Below are 13,678 nucleotides of genomic sequence, written 5' to 3'. Positions count from 1 at the left end.
GTAATTACAAAAAATCATTTTCTCAGCTCCTATAAAAGCTAGAGAGTTCAATTTGGTTTCATTTTAAAGCTCTTGGAATGGGCTTTCATATGATATGTCACTTGGCAAGGTTTTGTAACATTAATAGTTCAAAGTCACCAAATAATTATGACCTCGTATACAGGGTGGTGCAAAATTCCGTTTACAATGCGGAGGTGAATCGCCAAGTGAAATGAAGATGAAAATGTAAATGGAATTTTGTCGAATGACACACTGTGTCGGAGCTAGAAGATGCCGAAATCGTGTGAAAATTGACTTCACACCTCCATATGCTGACAAATAGTTCTCATAAAGAAGATGCGGCACGATATCCCCAAAGAAAACACACCTGGCCTAGCGAATGATGCACAAATCGCGTGTCGAAAATGAATGTGGCAGGGATTCCCCACAAGAAGTGAGGGATTCCCGGGAATACGTATGTCCCGACATTGAGCGCAGGTATCGAATGGGGGTACAAAGGGAATTGATGGAGGTCACAGCACATGAAGAACATTTCGCCAGGAAGTGTCTGAAAAGCAGGCTGCAGAAGGGGATTCCCTCAGAGAAGAGGGGGGACAGACAACATGTGCAAGAGGTGTATGATGACACACACGTACACAAGTAGTATTCTTTATTGGTTGTGGAAATGACATACGATACATATCACAGACGTTGTTGAAAATGTCCGCCAGCCACATCTACACACAGATGGCATCGGCATAGCAGGGACACTCTGGTATGCTCAAATACGTTGGGCATGTCAGTGATCATCCCAGCAGCGACGGTAACTCGAGCAACGAGGTCCTGCACACTTTCCACCGGGGTTTCGTAGACCAGCCTCTTCATTTCGCCCCACAAGAAGAAATCTAGCATTGTGAGGTCGGGTGACCGAGGTGGCCACAGAACAGGTCCACGCCTACCAATCCATCTATCACCGTATGTATTGTTGAGTACAGCTCTGGCTCGGATGTCAAAATGTGCAAGGGCACCGTCATGCTGATACCATACATCTTGCCTAATTGCAAGAGGTACATTTTCCAACAGTTCAGGTAGAACTTCCCGTAGGAACACACACTAGTTCCCACCGGACAAAGTATTGGGCAACACGTATGGACCTATCAGGTTGTCCCCGACAATGCCACACCACACATTCACTGCGAACCGTCGCTGAAAATGACGCTCAATAATTGCATGCGGGTTTTGCACATCCCCATGTGACTATTATGGGTATTAAAGACGCCTTCTCTTGTGAATAGTGCCTCGTCGGTCCACAACACTGCATTTGGAAAATTGGGGTTTGCAAGGGTTTGTTGCAAATACCACTGACAAAAATCAAGGTGTAGGGGAAAGTCCGTCGGCTGCAGGTGTTGCACCCTCTGCACTTTGTGTGGGTGGATACCCTCATCGTGCAGCACGCGTAACACATTGGTATGGTGCGTGTGTCGCACATGGGCAATGGCAGGGGTGCTTGCTGGTGCCTGGCGTCTCTCGTATCCTGTCCAACACTTCCTTCTCAAATTGGACACTGCGCACACTGCATGGTCTGCCATGATCCCACAGCCTAGGTCGTACAGATCAAGTTTCACGTAAACGAGCATCCACGAGATTTGGAAATCGTTCGCGATACACACGCTATGCCAGATGGCTATTTTGGTGTGTCTCACCGTAAACGAGATGCATTTCGGGAAGCTCGTTGGTGGTGTATGTCACCATTGTCAGGCTCACAAAGGAGCACATGAATACGTACGAAACTAACTTGTGATGTACCGTTAACGACTACAGCACTGAACACACCACACAGGTGTCTACCCCGTACAGACAACACAGATGGTGGAATGCACTACGTACTTCCTAACAGCCACTTTAGCAATGTGCTCAATTTCACCTCACGCCTCAGGATGAACACCTTGCAACAACACGCATCGTTCTCTCACTTGTACGTACGTATTTCATTAATACGTACAACCTTGGATACTTCTTGTGTATGTGTGTGTCATCATAGTACACCTCTTGCACATGTTGTCTGTGTCCCCTCTTCTCTGCGGAATCTCCTTCTGCAGCCTGCTTTTCGGACACTTCCTGGTGAAATGTTCTTCATGTGCCGTGACCTCTATCATTTCTCTTTGTACCCCTATTCGATACCTGCGCTCCATGTCGGATATATTCCCAGGAATATATATATTCCCACGGTGCGTAGTTCCACAAAATTCCATTTACATTTTCGTCTTCATTTCACTTGGCGATTTTCCTCCTCCGCATTGTAAACTGAATTTTGCACCACCCTGTATATCCAAAAGTATATTTTTTAAAACTCTAAAAAAAAAATTGCTTACTAATGTATTTTACATGTGGTAAACATTTCATAATTGTATTGTAATGGGATCATGGTGAAATAAAGTAACAAACTTGTACCTACTCACCACTTGACTGCAATTTGTATTGCTTCCGAGGATATTTACAGATGGATTACACAGTGTACACTTCTTTTTTACAACTTCTGGTTAGCATTGTCCACTTCTTGCTTTGAAAGGTTGTAAACTCTTCCTGTTGGATTTACCCTGGGGTCTACTTTTGAAATAACATCACTCCTATGCACAGTAAAACCATCTTCAAAGTCTGGGTAGCGGATGGAAGGTGAAGGTCAATGAGGATGTAAGAACTTCATCTTCACTGTTTGATTTTCCTCATCTGAGTCTAAAACACACCCTAACCACCAGTTTCCATCATATCTGCAGATCCCAGCCATTTCTGTGAATTCAAGATCACCGTCAAAAGTTGTTGTGGTTTCTACTCTTGAGTTGTTAGAGAATGAAAATGCCCTCTCTTGCAGCTGTATCTTGTTCAGTGGAACAAAGGAGTGTGGTTTCTGAGTACCTGGTATAGTTCTTGCTGTCATTGTCCTGAGTTTCAAAGTCTCTTCTCCTTTATGCTGTTCAATTGTACTGTACTGGAAATGTGTCCATTTGCCCAGTCATACAACTATCGTGGAGTCATGATCTGGTCATTGTAGGTCATTTGAAGACTGGCTCTACCTACAAGTCTTTTAACAGTCCCACCCACACCATCCATGCACTTTTGCCATGTGGTGTGGCAAAGGGTTGCCACTGTGATTTGATCCCAAAGTCTGATTCATGGTAACAGAGGTTGAGAAAATTGAGCCTGTTTTATACTGAGAGGCAGCACCATCACCGTAGTAATAGACAGGGTGGCGACAGACCTGGAAAACCTGGAAAACCGGGAAAAGTCAGGGAATTTGAGGTGTCAAAAAAAGTCAGGGAAATGTCAGGGAATTTCGTCTTCATTGACTTTTTTTATTTTTTTTATTTAAAGATATCGTTATGGAACTCTGCACGGGAACAGAAAATTGTTATAACTCGGACACTATGTGAGCAATCTACTTCGGATAAGTTTTGTTTTGCAGGTAAAACATCAGCGCATGCAACCGTGTACAATTCAGAACGCCGGACCGAGGAAGGGGGTTGGGGGGCGCGACCCCCGAATTTCAATAGAAAATAAAATCTGAAGTTTGCCCCTCTTCTCCTACAATTTTGGGGAGAAGGCACGGACTTTAGTATTCTTTTCAAAGAATGGACATTTCTCAAGAGAATGAAACATGTTTCATGTTCTTGGGTGTCATACAAGTTGAATGATAAGACAAAATGTGATTTTTTTTTTTACGAAAAATAGGTAATTTGCATTTTTGGAGGAAAATTGTTATAACTCGGGCACTATGGGAGAAATCTACTTCGGATAAGTTTTGTTTTTCAGCTAAAACATTACAGCCTCCTCGATGGCGCAGTGGTAGCGTCCTCGCCTTGTAATCAAGGGGTCCCGGGTTCGATACCCGGGGGAGGCACATAGTGGTTCGGATCCCACTTTAAACTGTAGGTCCAGTCCCGATTAGCCTTACTGTGCATAAAATGGACTTAAAACACCAACTCAATCCAATCCAATCAGCTAACACATCATAGCATGCAACCGTGTATAATTCAGAACGCCAGACCGAGGAAGGGGGTTTAGGGGCGCGGTCCCAGAATTTCAATAGAAAAACAAAAATCTGAAGTTTGCCCCCTCTTCTACCATTATTTTGGGAATAAGACGCGAACTTTAGTATTCTTTTCAAAGAATGGACATTTCTCAATAGAATGAAACATGTTTCATGTTCTTGGGTGCCATACAACTAGAATAATAAGCCAAAATGTGATATTTTTTTTACGAAAAATATGTAACTTGCATTTTTGGAGGAAAATTGTTATAACTTGGGCACTATGGGAACAATCTACTTCAGATAAGTTTTGTTTTTCAGATAAAACATCAGAGCATGCAACCGTGTACAATTCAGAATGCCTGACCGAGAAGGGGGTTTGAGGGAGCCCGACCCCCGAATTTCAATAAAAAAAAACATAAAAATCTGAAGTTTGCCTCCTCTTCTCCCGCTATTTTGGGGAGAAGGCGCAAACCTTTGTATTCTCTTCAAAGAATGGACGTTTCCAAAGAGAATGAAACATGTTTCATGTTCTTGGGTGCCATAAGCCAAAATGTGAAACACTGTTTTTTAATAAAAATAGGTAATTTGCATATTGCTCAGAAAATTGTTATAACTCTGGCACTATGGGAGCAATCTACTTCGGATAAGTTTTGTTTTTCAGCCAGAACATCATAGCATGCAACCGTGTACAATTCAGAACGCCGAACTGAGGAAGGGGGGTTTGGGGGGCGCGACCCCCAATTCAAGGAAAAAGTTTGCCCCCTCTTCTCCCGCTATTTGGGACGAAGGCGCGAAGTTTACTATTCTTTTCAAAGAATGGACATTTCCAAAGAGATTGAAACATGTTTCATGTTCCTGGGTGCCATACAAATTGAATAATGATCCAAAATGGGAGACTCTGTTTGGATATGTGGCATGGATATGTTGCGGAGAAGGGGGAGTTTGGTCATCAGTATGAATTTCCCAGGCTTGCTCCAGACCTGTGTCAGAGTTTCCACCCAAACATTAGAGTATGAACGTCCAAAAAGCACATTCATTTCGTAATCAGCACCATTATACCATATGGTATCATCAGGCCAGTACGACCTTACTCTGATGATACCATATGGTATCATTGGGGGAGTAAAGGTTAAGCCTCTAAATATTACGTGGAAAATTCATTGAATTATTATTTTTTCTTGTCCATATGGGAGTAGTAAGGGGACTTGTCAACAGATGGATGGGATAAGAGCGGGTGGTGCCGTCCGATAGTTGTCGGACGTCGTAGTAAGGCATTTTCTTGGGCAAACTGAAGGAACATGGAAACAAATAGGTTCCATTGATACATACGATTTTTGTTGAATATCGCCACCTGACAAAGTATCTCATTACAACATGCGACAGAAATTGCATGGACTGCAACATCCAACAAAATTCGAATGCATAAACAAGAAGAGCTTTAGACTGCAAATATGCTGCTGGAATTTTATTACTCTTCTGGCTCACTTCACCTTATTTAATGTAGCAGTGCTTATGAAGGTCTTCTTTCATCATCCTGACGTATTACTGGTTTCGCACAAGTTAACATACGTTTACAATGACATTGCAATATTCTTAGATATCAAGAAGAATTCAACCAAACGGGATATATATTGAATACTATCACGAAAAAGTGAAACATAAAACTGCAATGGTGAACGTTTTAAAAATTGGCAAGTGCATGCTCCCAACCTCAAATTTACTGCAACACTAGTATTGCAATGAAATTAACGCCACTCTCTGTCCTGTCTGTTTAAACTTGTAAGAGATGGTCATTAATCTCTCACAGGGTAAGGTTAATGTCCAATATTATGAAACAAAATACTAATAATAAATACGTAAATATTTTAATATCATATTTACTCGATTCATTCAATCATAAAACAAATCACTTTCTACAAGAATTGACTTTTCTCTGCCAGCCCTGCTAAATTTTCACTTTCCATCTACTGATTTATATGAGGGGTGGCCAGAAAGTAATTTCCAATTAGTAGGGACATTGATTTTTCGCAAACGCCAAAACCGTGAAAAATGGTAATTGCTGCGAAGTTATGTTTAGGAATGTGCAGTGATGTCTCCACACATTTTTCGCCCGTTCGAAATATCGAAATAATTGTTGGCGTTTTTAACGATTTTTTTTTAAAGAAATGTCCTAAAAAACGAAAAATTCCATGAAATCCAACATTCTTGTCTTTTCTAGGCCATGTTTGTGTACATAGAACATGCAAGTTTTCCAACATTTTACTCAAGAGTAAAGTATAGAGTTATACGAACATGGAATAATTCCGACAGACACATTAATTTATGTATTTCCCACGATTTTTTCAATTTCTATCAAAACCATTTGCATCACAGAGCAAAGTGGCAGGGTTCTAACAGGAGATCGAGTGCGTATCTACCGTCACACGGGAGCCACATCTTCGTATTTGTCGCACGAGATATGTTTTGAATTACCAAGCCAAGTGCGCACCATCGGCATTTGTCGGGCGAGTAATAATGGAGCTCAGTCGTTAGGGCATCTGACTACTATGCGAGAGACCCGGGGTCGACCCCCTGCGGTGGAGAACCGGTATGTTTTCCACCTATTCAAACTGCTCCGGCGCCCACTCAGCATCATATGAAGCTGGTACATCGAGGAAACTTTGACGGATAAAGGTAGCCAGGAGCATGGTGCTGATCACATCACCCCCACCTTCAACCGTGATCAAGAAAGTGTGGGACCCTAACTCCACACCCCTATACACCTCCATGGAAAAGTGCAGGGGAGCACTTTACTTTTACTTCCTCAAAAATATGTTCCAACATATCAAACTGTCGCGAAAATATGTAGACCATGTGACCTACAATTTAAAATAATAGTTTAAAAGCACAATGGAGTATTAAGTTTCTGTATATTTCGCACATAAATGTTCTAAAACAAAAACGCGAATTTTGGGAAACGTAACACTAAGAAGTCAAAAAAAGATAATACCGTAACAATTCCTAAGATTGTATGTTTATTTTATTAAGTCTCTCTGAACGCTTCATGTTGACCAGGGCATTCACTTGTTTTTCTCAGCTGTCTCAAGCCTCTTAGGCATGTTTACAATGCATTGTGTTGTGCCATGCAAACCTCCTGAGCATTCAGGAACAGGTAACACTTCTGGTTTTAGAGTCAGCGGTTTGCATGGTAGCAATTATGATAATCACACGATTCGGCGATTCGGCATTGAGGAAGAGCTCGATGGCCAGGGAATATAGAGGTGAGACAAGCTGGGAGGTGACTGACTTTGGAGATTGAGTGGAGAGAGAGAAGGTGGTCAGCAAGTCAGTAGGTGAGGAGTAGAACAACGCTCTGGTCGACAAATAGGAGAGAAGCTTACAGAGGACTTCGCTATTTTCATTCAGCTTGAGACTTCAGATAGACAGGTAATTATCCTACACCCAGCCATGATACAGGTTCAACGGTTCACAAAATCCAACGAGTGACCATTGTCTTTTCAGTAGTTTAATTCCTTTGTGTAATTTGTACCTTTCGCATGCCAAGCAATAACTCGTCATGTCAATGACGAGTGGTCTCATCAAGAGGATGAACGATGAGTAGTTTACATCACCCCATCAATTAACTGGTTAACCTGCTAGATACTCTTAAGATCCCACGAACTTTAAGGTTCGTTACGATACCAATAATATATCGGTATCTGTCACGTGAGATTGATTGATTTTAATTTTTTGGGTGCGTCGCCACTAATGGTCATTATGCACCCTTCAGTATATACGGGGAAAATTCCTTTATCTAAAATCCTTACCTTAAAATTAAAAAGGGGGTACGGAAAATAACTTTCCCAAAATAACTTTCAATATATCAAAATCTCATGAAGAGGCGTAAGCCATGTAACTTACAATTTGAAACAGTAGTTTAAAAACACCATGAAGGTATAATTTCAGATATTTGCCAGAACATGCGCTAAAATGAAAATGTGAATTTTGGGAAAAATAACACCGTATAGTAAAAAATAAAAAAATACACCAATTTGAAAAAAAAGTAACAAAATATGAAGGTCCCTACTGATTAGGCATAAATTAAACAAGAATATCAGTTGTAATTTATTGCATTAGTAACACTAAGTCCTAACCTAATTTTCGGCATAATCACCACCGTTGTTCTGGCATTTGTCGTAGCATGGCACTAAATTTTGTATGCTCATGGTATATGTGTCTGACAGCAAAGACTGGGACTATCTCTATCGCAGTGTAGCTGTCAAATCCTTGCCCTGCCAGAAACCTCTTCAGTTAAACCAGGAGATGAAAGTCGGTACATTCAAGGGCAGGGCTGTAGTACAGGGAGTGGTCCAAGATCTCTCACCTGAAGTGATGCAAAGGGCCTGTGTTGTGCTGTGTGGGGTTGTGCACATTCGATTGGCCTTCCGTGAATTGTCTGCACCATCGTCTGACCATACTATCACTCACAACGTCCAATCTGCACACCTCACACGATTGCTGGTGGCTCTGTGCCAAATTCTGAGCGTGCAATGTAGGCTACATCGCAGTCGGTGGGAGACTGTATGAGAGCTGCAATCTTTAATCTAGAACTGTCCTAAAACGTCTGCATTGCAACTATACCACATTACAGCTACATGCCACTTCTTCCTGCCTGCATGTGTGTGTGTCGCTCTCTGACCTCTAGTGCTGCGTATAGGCAGGCACCATTGGAGCTTTTTTTCAGGATGCCCCTCGTATATGAACTTTCAGAAGCTTTTATTATTAGTGTGTTCCTGTTTTAATGTGTGGTTAGCTAAATCAGGTACCTATACAATGCAATTCTATAAATTCCTTGCGTTAAATTTCTAATACCTACATACCCTTTTCGTCAGCATTAATGGTATAACTGCATGTTGTCAGTTTCACAGTACTTCACCTGGATATACTGTACTGAAGCAGAAATCCCATTGATAATGTAAGGAAATATGACACTTTATTTTGTTCGATTCAATTGTTTCACTTATATGCAAGAGTTAAGTTGTTTGCTTTACAGAGAATAGAGAAGTAGCTTTATGCATCGAAAAATGAGTCCGCACTCATGGTTCTTGCAAGCAGACGGTTCCAAACCTCAGTGGAAATATCAACATATAATACAGAGAATGTATAAGGAGACTGATAAATTACAAATTGTATTTCTTAATCAATCACTCTTCACTCTTATCTCATTTAGTCGTAACTTTAAAAATAATCAAGTATTTTATTTTAAACTTACTGCGTATGACAAAATTACGTAATCCTTCCCTAGCTTGTGAATTGTAATAATTTTCCAAATTCACTATTTTGCAGTTTGAATTCAAATCATAGAGAATAGAGAAATTAAGTCAATTTCATAGATGATAATATTGGTACTTAACAAATCCATACCTGGATCTGTATGAGTTTATTATTTCAATTTCCAAAAACATCGATTTAGTTTAGTTTGTAATTGTCAGTGAAAAATATAAATTTTGTCCTGGAAAACCTGGAAAAGTCAGGGAATTTCATTTTTGCTTGTTTGTAGCCACCCTGAATAGATCAGGCTTGGTTTTGTGGTAAAATGAGACTGCATGAAAGCAATTAGGTATTTCTGGAAAAGGTGCACCGCTATTGTGTAATGAGTGAGGCAGTCAGAAATGATGAGAAGAGATGTATGCATCAATGTTTTTATTGTTGGATCTTGGAAATAGATTGTGAAGGGGTGAACTGTTGCCTGTGCATTGTTCCAGTGGAAACGTTGAACTGCATCCTGGAGAATGAATGAATAGTTCTCAGCGAAGTCGCAGATTACAAGATATCCACCTTCTTTCAGAGATTGCTTCAGATGGGCGAGGTAACTGGACTGTTGACTAGCAAGAAATGAGTGTTGAAGAAGTTTCGGAAGTTTTTCAAAAGTATACTGATGAATTCTTCAGTAGGTTTGACTAATGTCTCAAGAGATGTTCTTTTTTCAACTTGTATCCACTGTTTGTAGGTGATGTTTTGAATGCAGTTGAGCTCGAAAGCTTCTTCAATCTTCCCTTGACTTCTTCAAACCCAGAACAGTTTTTGCAATCTCCAAAGTAGCAAGCTTCAGTTGGATTAGCACACACCACATACATCATAATATTTTTGTAAGACTTAATTGGTCTATCACCTTCCATCAGTTCTTTCATCCTATGATGCATAACCATAAGTTTTGGGTTTTGGTGCATTGTACATACACAAACACTGTGGGTTTCACTTGCACCTGCAAGAACACACTACTTAGGACTGAGTTCACAAAACTTGGAAAATCCTATTTTCAGCAGTGGATATATCTGTTTCTGCTGCTTCAGAATCTAAAGTTTTATCAGGTTTAGGATCCGGACATGACATGACACCTTTTTCTTTAACCAGGCTTTTAGCTTTCCTTGCAATGTAGTCTGATACTCCAAATTCATCTTGAATGTCTTTCAAAGTCCAGCTTTTAGGGAGCGTTGTCAATATTTGCATCCTGATGCTCTTATCATCTGTAGTATTAAATTTTTCCTTCGATTGGTTGATAATTTCGTGTTCAGGATCTGAATCTATGTTCAATACTCTGTTTTTGAACACTGCTGCTGCTTTCTTAAGCTTTTGTTAAAGGTATTTCTTCTCACATAATCGTCTTTTCTGAATAGGTGTTTCATTAAAATCAATCAAACTTTTGTTCAGAGCATTTAGAGCTTCATCTTTTTCTGGGGTACACAAAGGATCTAATTGTTGAAATTCTTCAACAGAACTAGATTCTAAATTATGTCTGTTTTCTGCAGATTCTTCTAACTGTTTGTGGCAAGTATCACAAATTTTGTAACCTTGTTTAAGAAAAGTAAATGTTTGCGCCAAGTTCTTGCTTACAGTTCTTAGGTTTTTCTTGAAGGAATTATGACTTGACTTTTCAAATGGATTGCAACAGTACAGTACATTTTACTTGAATCTGTTGAAGTTGATGGTTCCATGCTGATCACTGAATTCTGGTCCAAGGCAGTGATAAACTAAGTCGTTTTTCTCCAAATCTGTAAACAGAAAGGTAGAGCTAAAACAAAGATCCTCTTGGGCAGTACACCACTAACCTTTTGTTCCAAGAGATGATCACAGACTGAATGTTGCTTGTCTGAACAGGATGAAACATGTATTCTTTTGCTGGCACTAGGAGTGCATGTCATGACATGCTACCTCATCAAGTTACAGTGTCACCCACTCCTAAATGTTAAAGGCCTTCCCGATGGCGCAGTGGTTGCGTCATCACCTTGTAATCAAGGGGTCCCGTGTTTGATACCCGGTGGAGGCACAAGTGGTTCAGATCCCACTTTAAACTGTAGGTCCAGTCCTGATTAGCCTTACTGTGCATAAAGTGGACTTAAAACAACAAATCAATCAAATCCTAAATGTTAATTATATTGTATTTTTATATTGTGTCGAACTAAAAGGAAGACTGGGAGGGGAGGGTTTTCATTGATTGAATCTCAATTCAATTATACGACGCACGCTTTTAGAAGCGATATCGGGCGGGTCCACGCAGAGGGTGTGCGTGGCGATTAGCCAATGGCAGGAGTGCAACGTTGTACAGTTAGGAGACTGCGGCGCGGAAGTTAAAAGCCGTGTTCTGTATTTTTCTTGCGCGCAAGAATTTTTCATAAAATTCGCCACATTAAGGTTCATCATAAGATGGGGAAATACATTTTGAACCTGACTGTCCAAGTCCCATGAATTTCCGTCGCCTACAGCCGGAGTTATCGTTCCTTGAAGAAACAATGGAAACATCACCTATCCTTTCCTTCCGCCTGTTTTTTTTTTCGTTTCCACCGTGTTGACGCAGCTGAGTTGTTGTGTCTAGAGAAAACTGTGGGTGTTAAATTTGTCTCGATATAAACAATGTCCCTTCATTGTTCTGGGCGTTCTCGAACATTGAGTCTGGGTCAGTTTGAGTTCAGCTTTTTCGTAGCAAGGCCGGTGTAAAATTATTCGCTTATCGTTCACTCGTGCGCCACAAAGAACAGTTTGTGAAAAGATTAAATACAGCCCTTTCGTACAATAGTGTGTGTTCTCTGTGTTCTTTTTATTTTAAATAATGTCACTCTCGAAACCTGGCACCAAGGGTACAAAATCTAATCATTAACCTCCAGGAGAGTGACTCGGAAATGAGTGAAATGAGTGACACGGAGACCGAGGAAGACGACGAGAGCGGTGATGAATAAATTCCTTCAAGCTTCTTTCAGGTATGGGTTTCTCGTATATGCTACAGTGATATGATATTATAATCCTGTGTAGAAATATTCACTGTATTATTTCACTGTACTCATATATACTGTGCATGCATTATCAAAATAATGGACACATCGCGAATTTTCTGTCCTTCCCTTGCGCTAGCAGTTAGTTTGGCAACAGCGCAGTAGCACTGGCTGGGTATTGGCCGAACTCATGTTCCTTCTAAAAGCGTGCGCCGTATAACAATTGCCACAGAGGGGGAACAATTGCAATAATCAGCTGTACTTAATTGTTTCAAAATTTGTTTTTAATACGATCCCATTGCAATCCCATTATGAAATGTTTACCACATGTACAACACATTAGTAAGCAAAATATATTTCTTTTCAGATTTTTTTTTTTTTAAAAAAATACTCTTTTGGATATAGAACAAGGTCATTTTTTTTTTTTGGTGACCTTGAATTATTAATGTCACAAAACCTTGCCAAGGGACATATCATATGAAAGCCCCTTCCAAGAGCTTTAACCCCTTAAGCGGGGAGCCCGAGTTGTGCTCGGGCATTTGAATTTGGCAGCTTTTTGTGCATTTCAGATCCAGTCACTGTTCCCGTAGCGGGGAATTATTTTCTTTAAATGGATATACAGTAGTAATACATACATAGATACATTTCGTTTTGTACAGTGTGCTTGAATGTTTGTGTGTTAATTCACCTTTCTCTCATTTACAAAACATGTAATGTTATAACGTTGTTCAGAGCCATGTGCCCTCTGGGACAGGGGCGGACTGGTGCTCCCTGAACTGGGGTCTAAGATTCAAGATACAATTTTCTTTAAATTCTCTCCTTGACAACATAGTGAGAAAGTTTACTTTAAATTATGTGTGCAGTAGTTTCAATCCCCATTTAGGTTTAAGTTACTCTCTCTCTTTCTCTCTCTCTCTCTCTCTCTCTCTCTCTCTCAATCTCTCTCTCTCCTTGACAATGTAGTGAGAAAGTTAATTTAAATTATGTGTGCAGTAGCTTCAATTCCCATTTAGGTTTAAGTTACACACACACTCTCTCTCTCAATCTCACTCTCAATCTCTCTCTCTCTCTCTCTCTCACTCTATCTCTTTACCTCAAAAACAATTGCACATAGGATTCTGCATAGTATACACAACAATACCCGAGAACAATTCATGTTACCCGATCTGAAGTTGGAATAAACTTTCCTGCCTGAACCTAACTCGGGTAACCCACTTGTAACTCAATTTATAGAATCGAAACACCCACTTAAGGGGTTAAAATGGAACCAAATTGAACAATCTAGCTCTTATAGGAGCTGAGAAAAAATATTTTTTGTAATTACCCAAACCTTACTTTTTGCAATTTTTTGACTTTTTTATGTCCTACACAAAATGCTGAAAGACCAGAAAGATCCGAAAAAATATTTTTTGTATCACTATAGATA

The 13,678-nt window shown here is 40.2% G+C and overlaps 1 protein-coding gene across 1 annotated transcript in view; it reads left to right on the top strand.

The window, feature by feature from the left end:
* LOC145996278 (uncharacterized) overlaps positions 1-13,678 on the top strand; it is a 397,051-nt gene that overhangs the window by 1,356 nt on the left and 382,017 nt on the right. The window lies entirely within an intron of this gene.

Source organism: Lepisma saccharinum, chromosome 12, assembly GCF_977018435.1.
Source record: "Lepisma saccharinum chromosome 12, izLepSacc3.1, whole genome shotgun sequence".
Lineage (NCBI taxonomy): Eukaryota > Metazoa > Arthropoda > Insecta > Zygentoma > Lepismatidae > Lepisma > Lepisma saccharinum.
The sequence above is the reverse complement of the archived record's forward strand: the minus strand, read 5'-3'. Positions and strand labels throughout refer to the sequence as shown.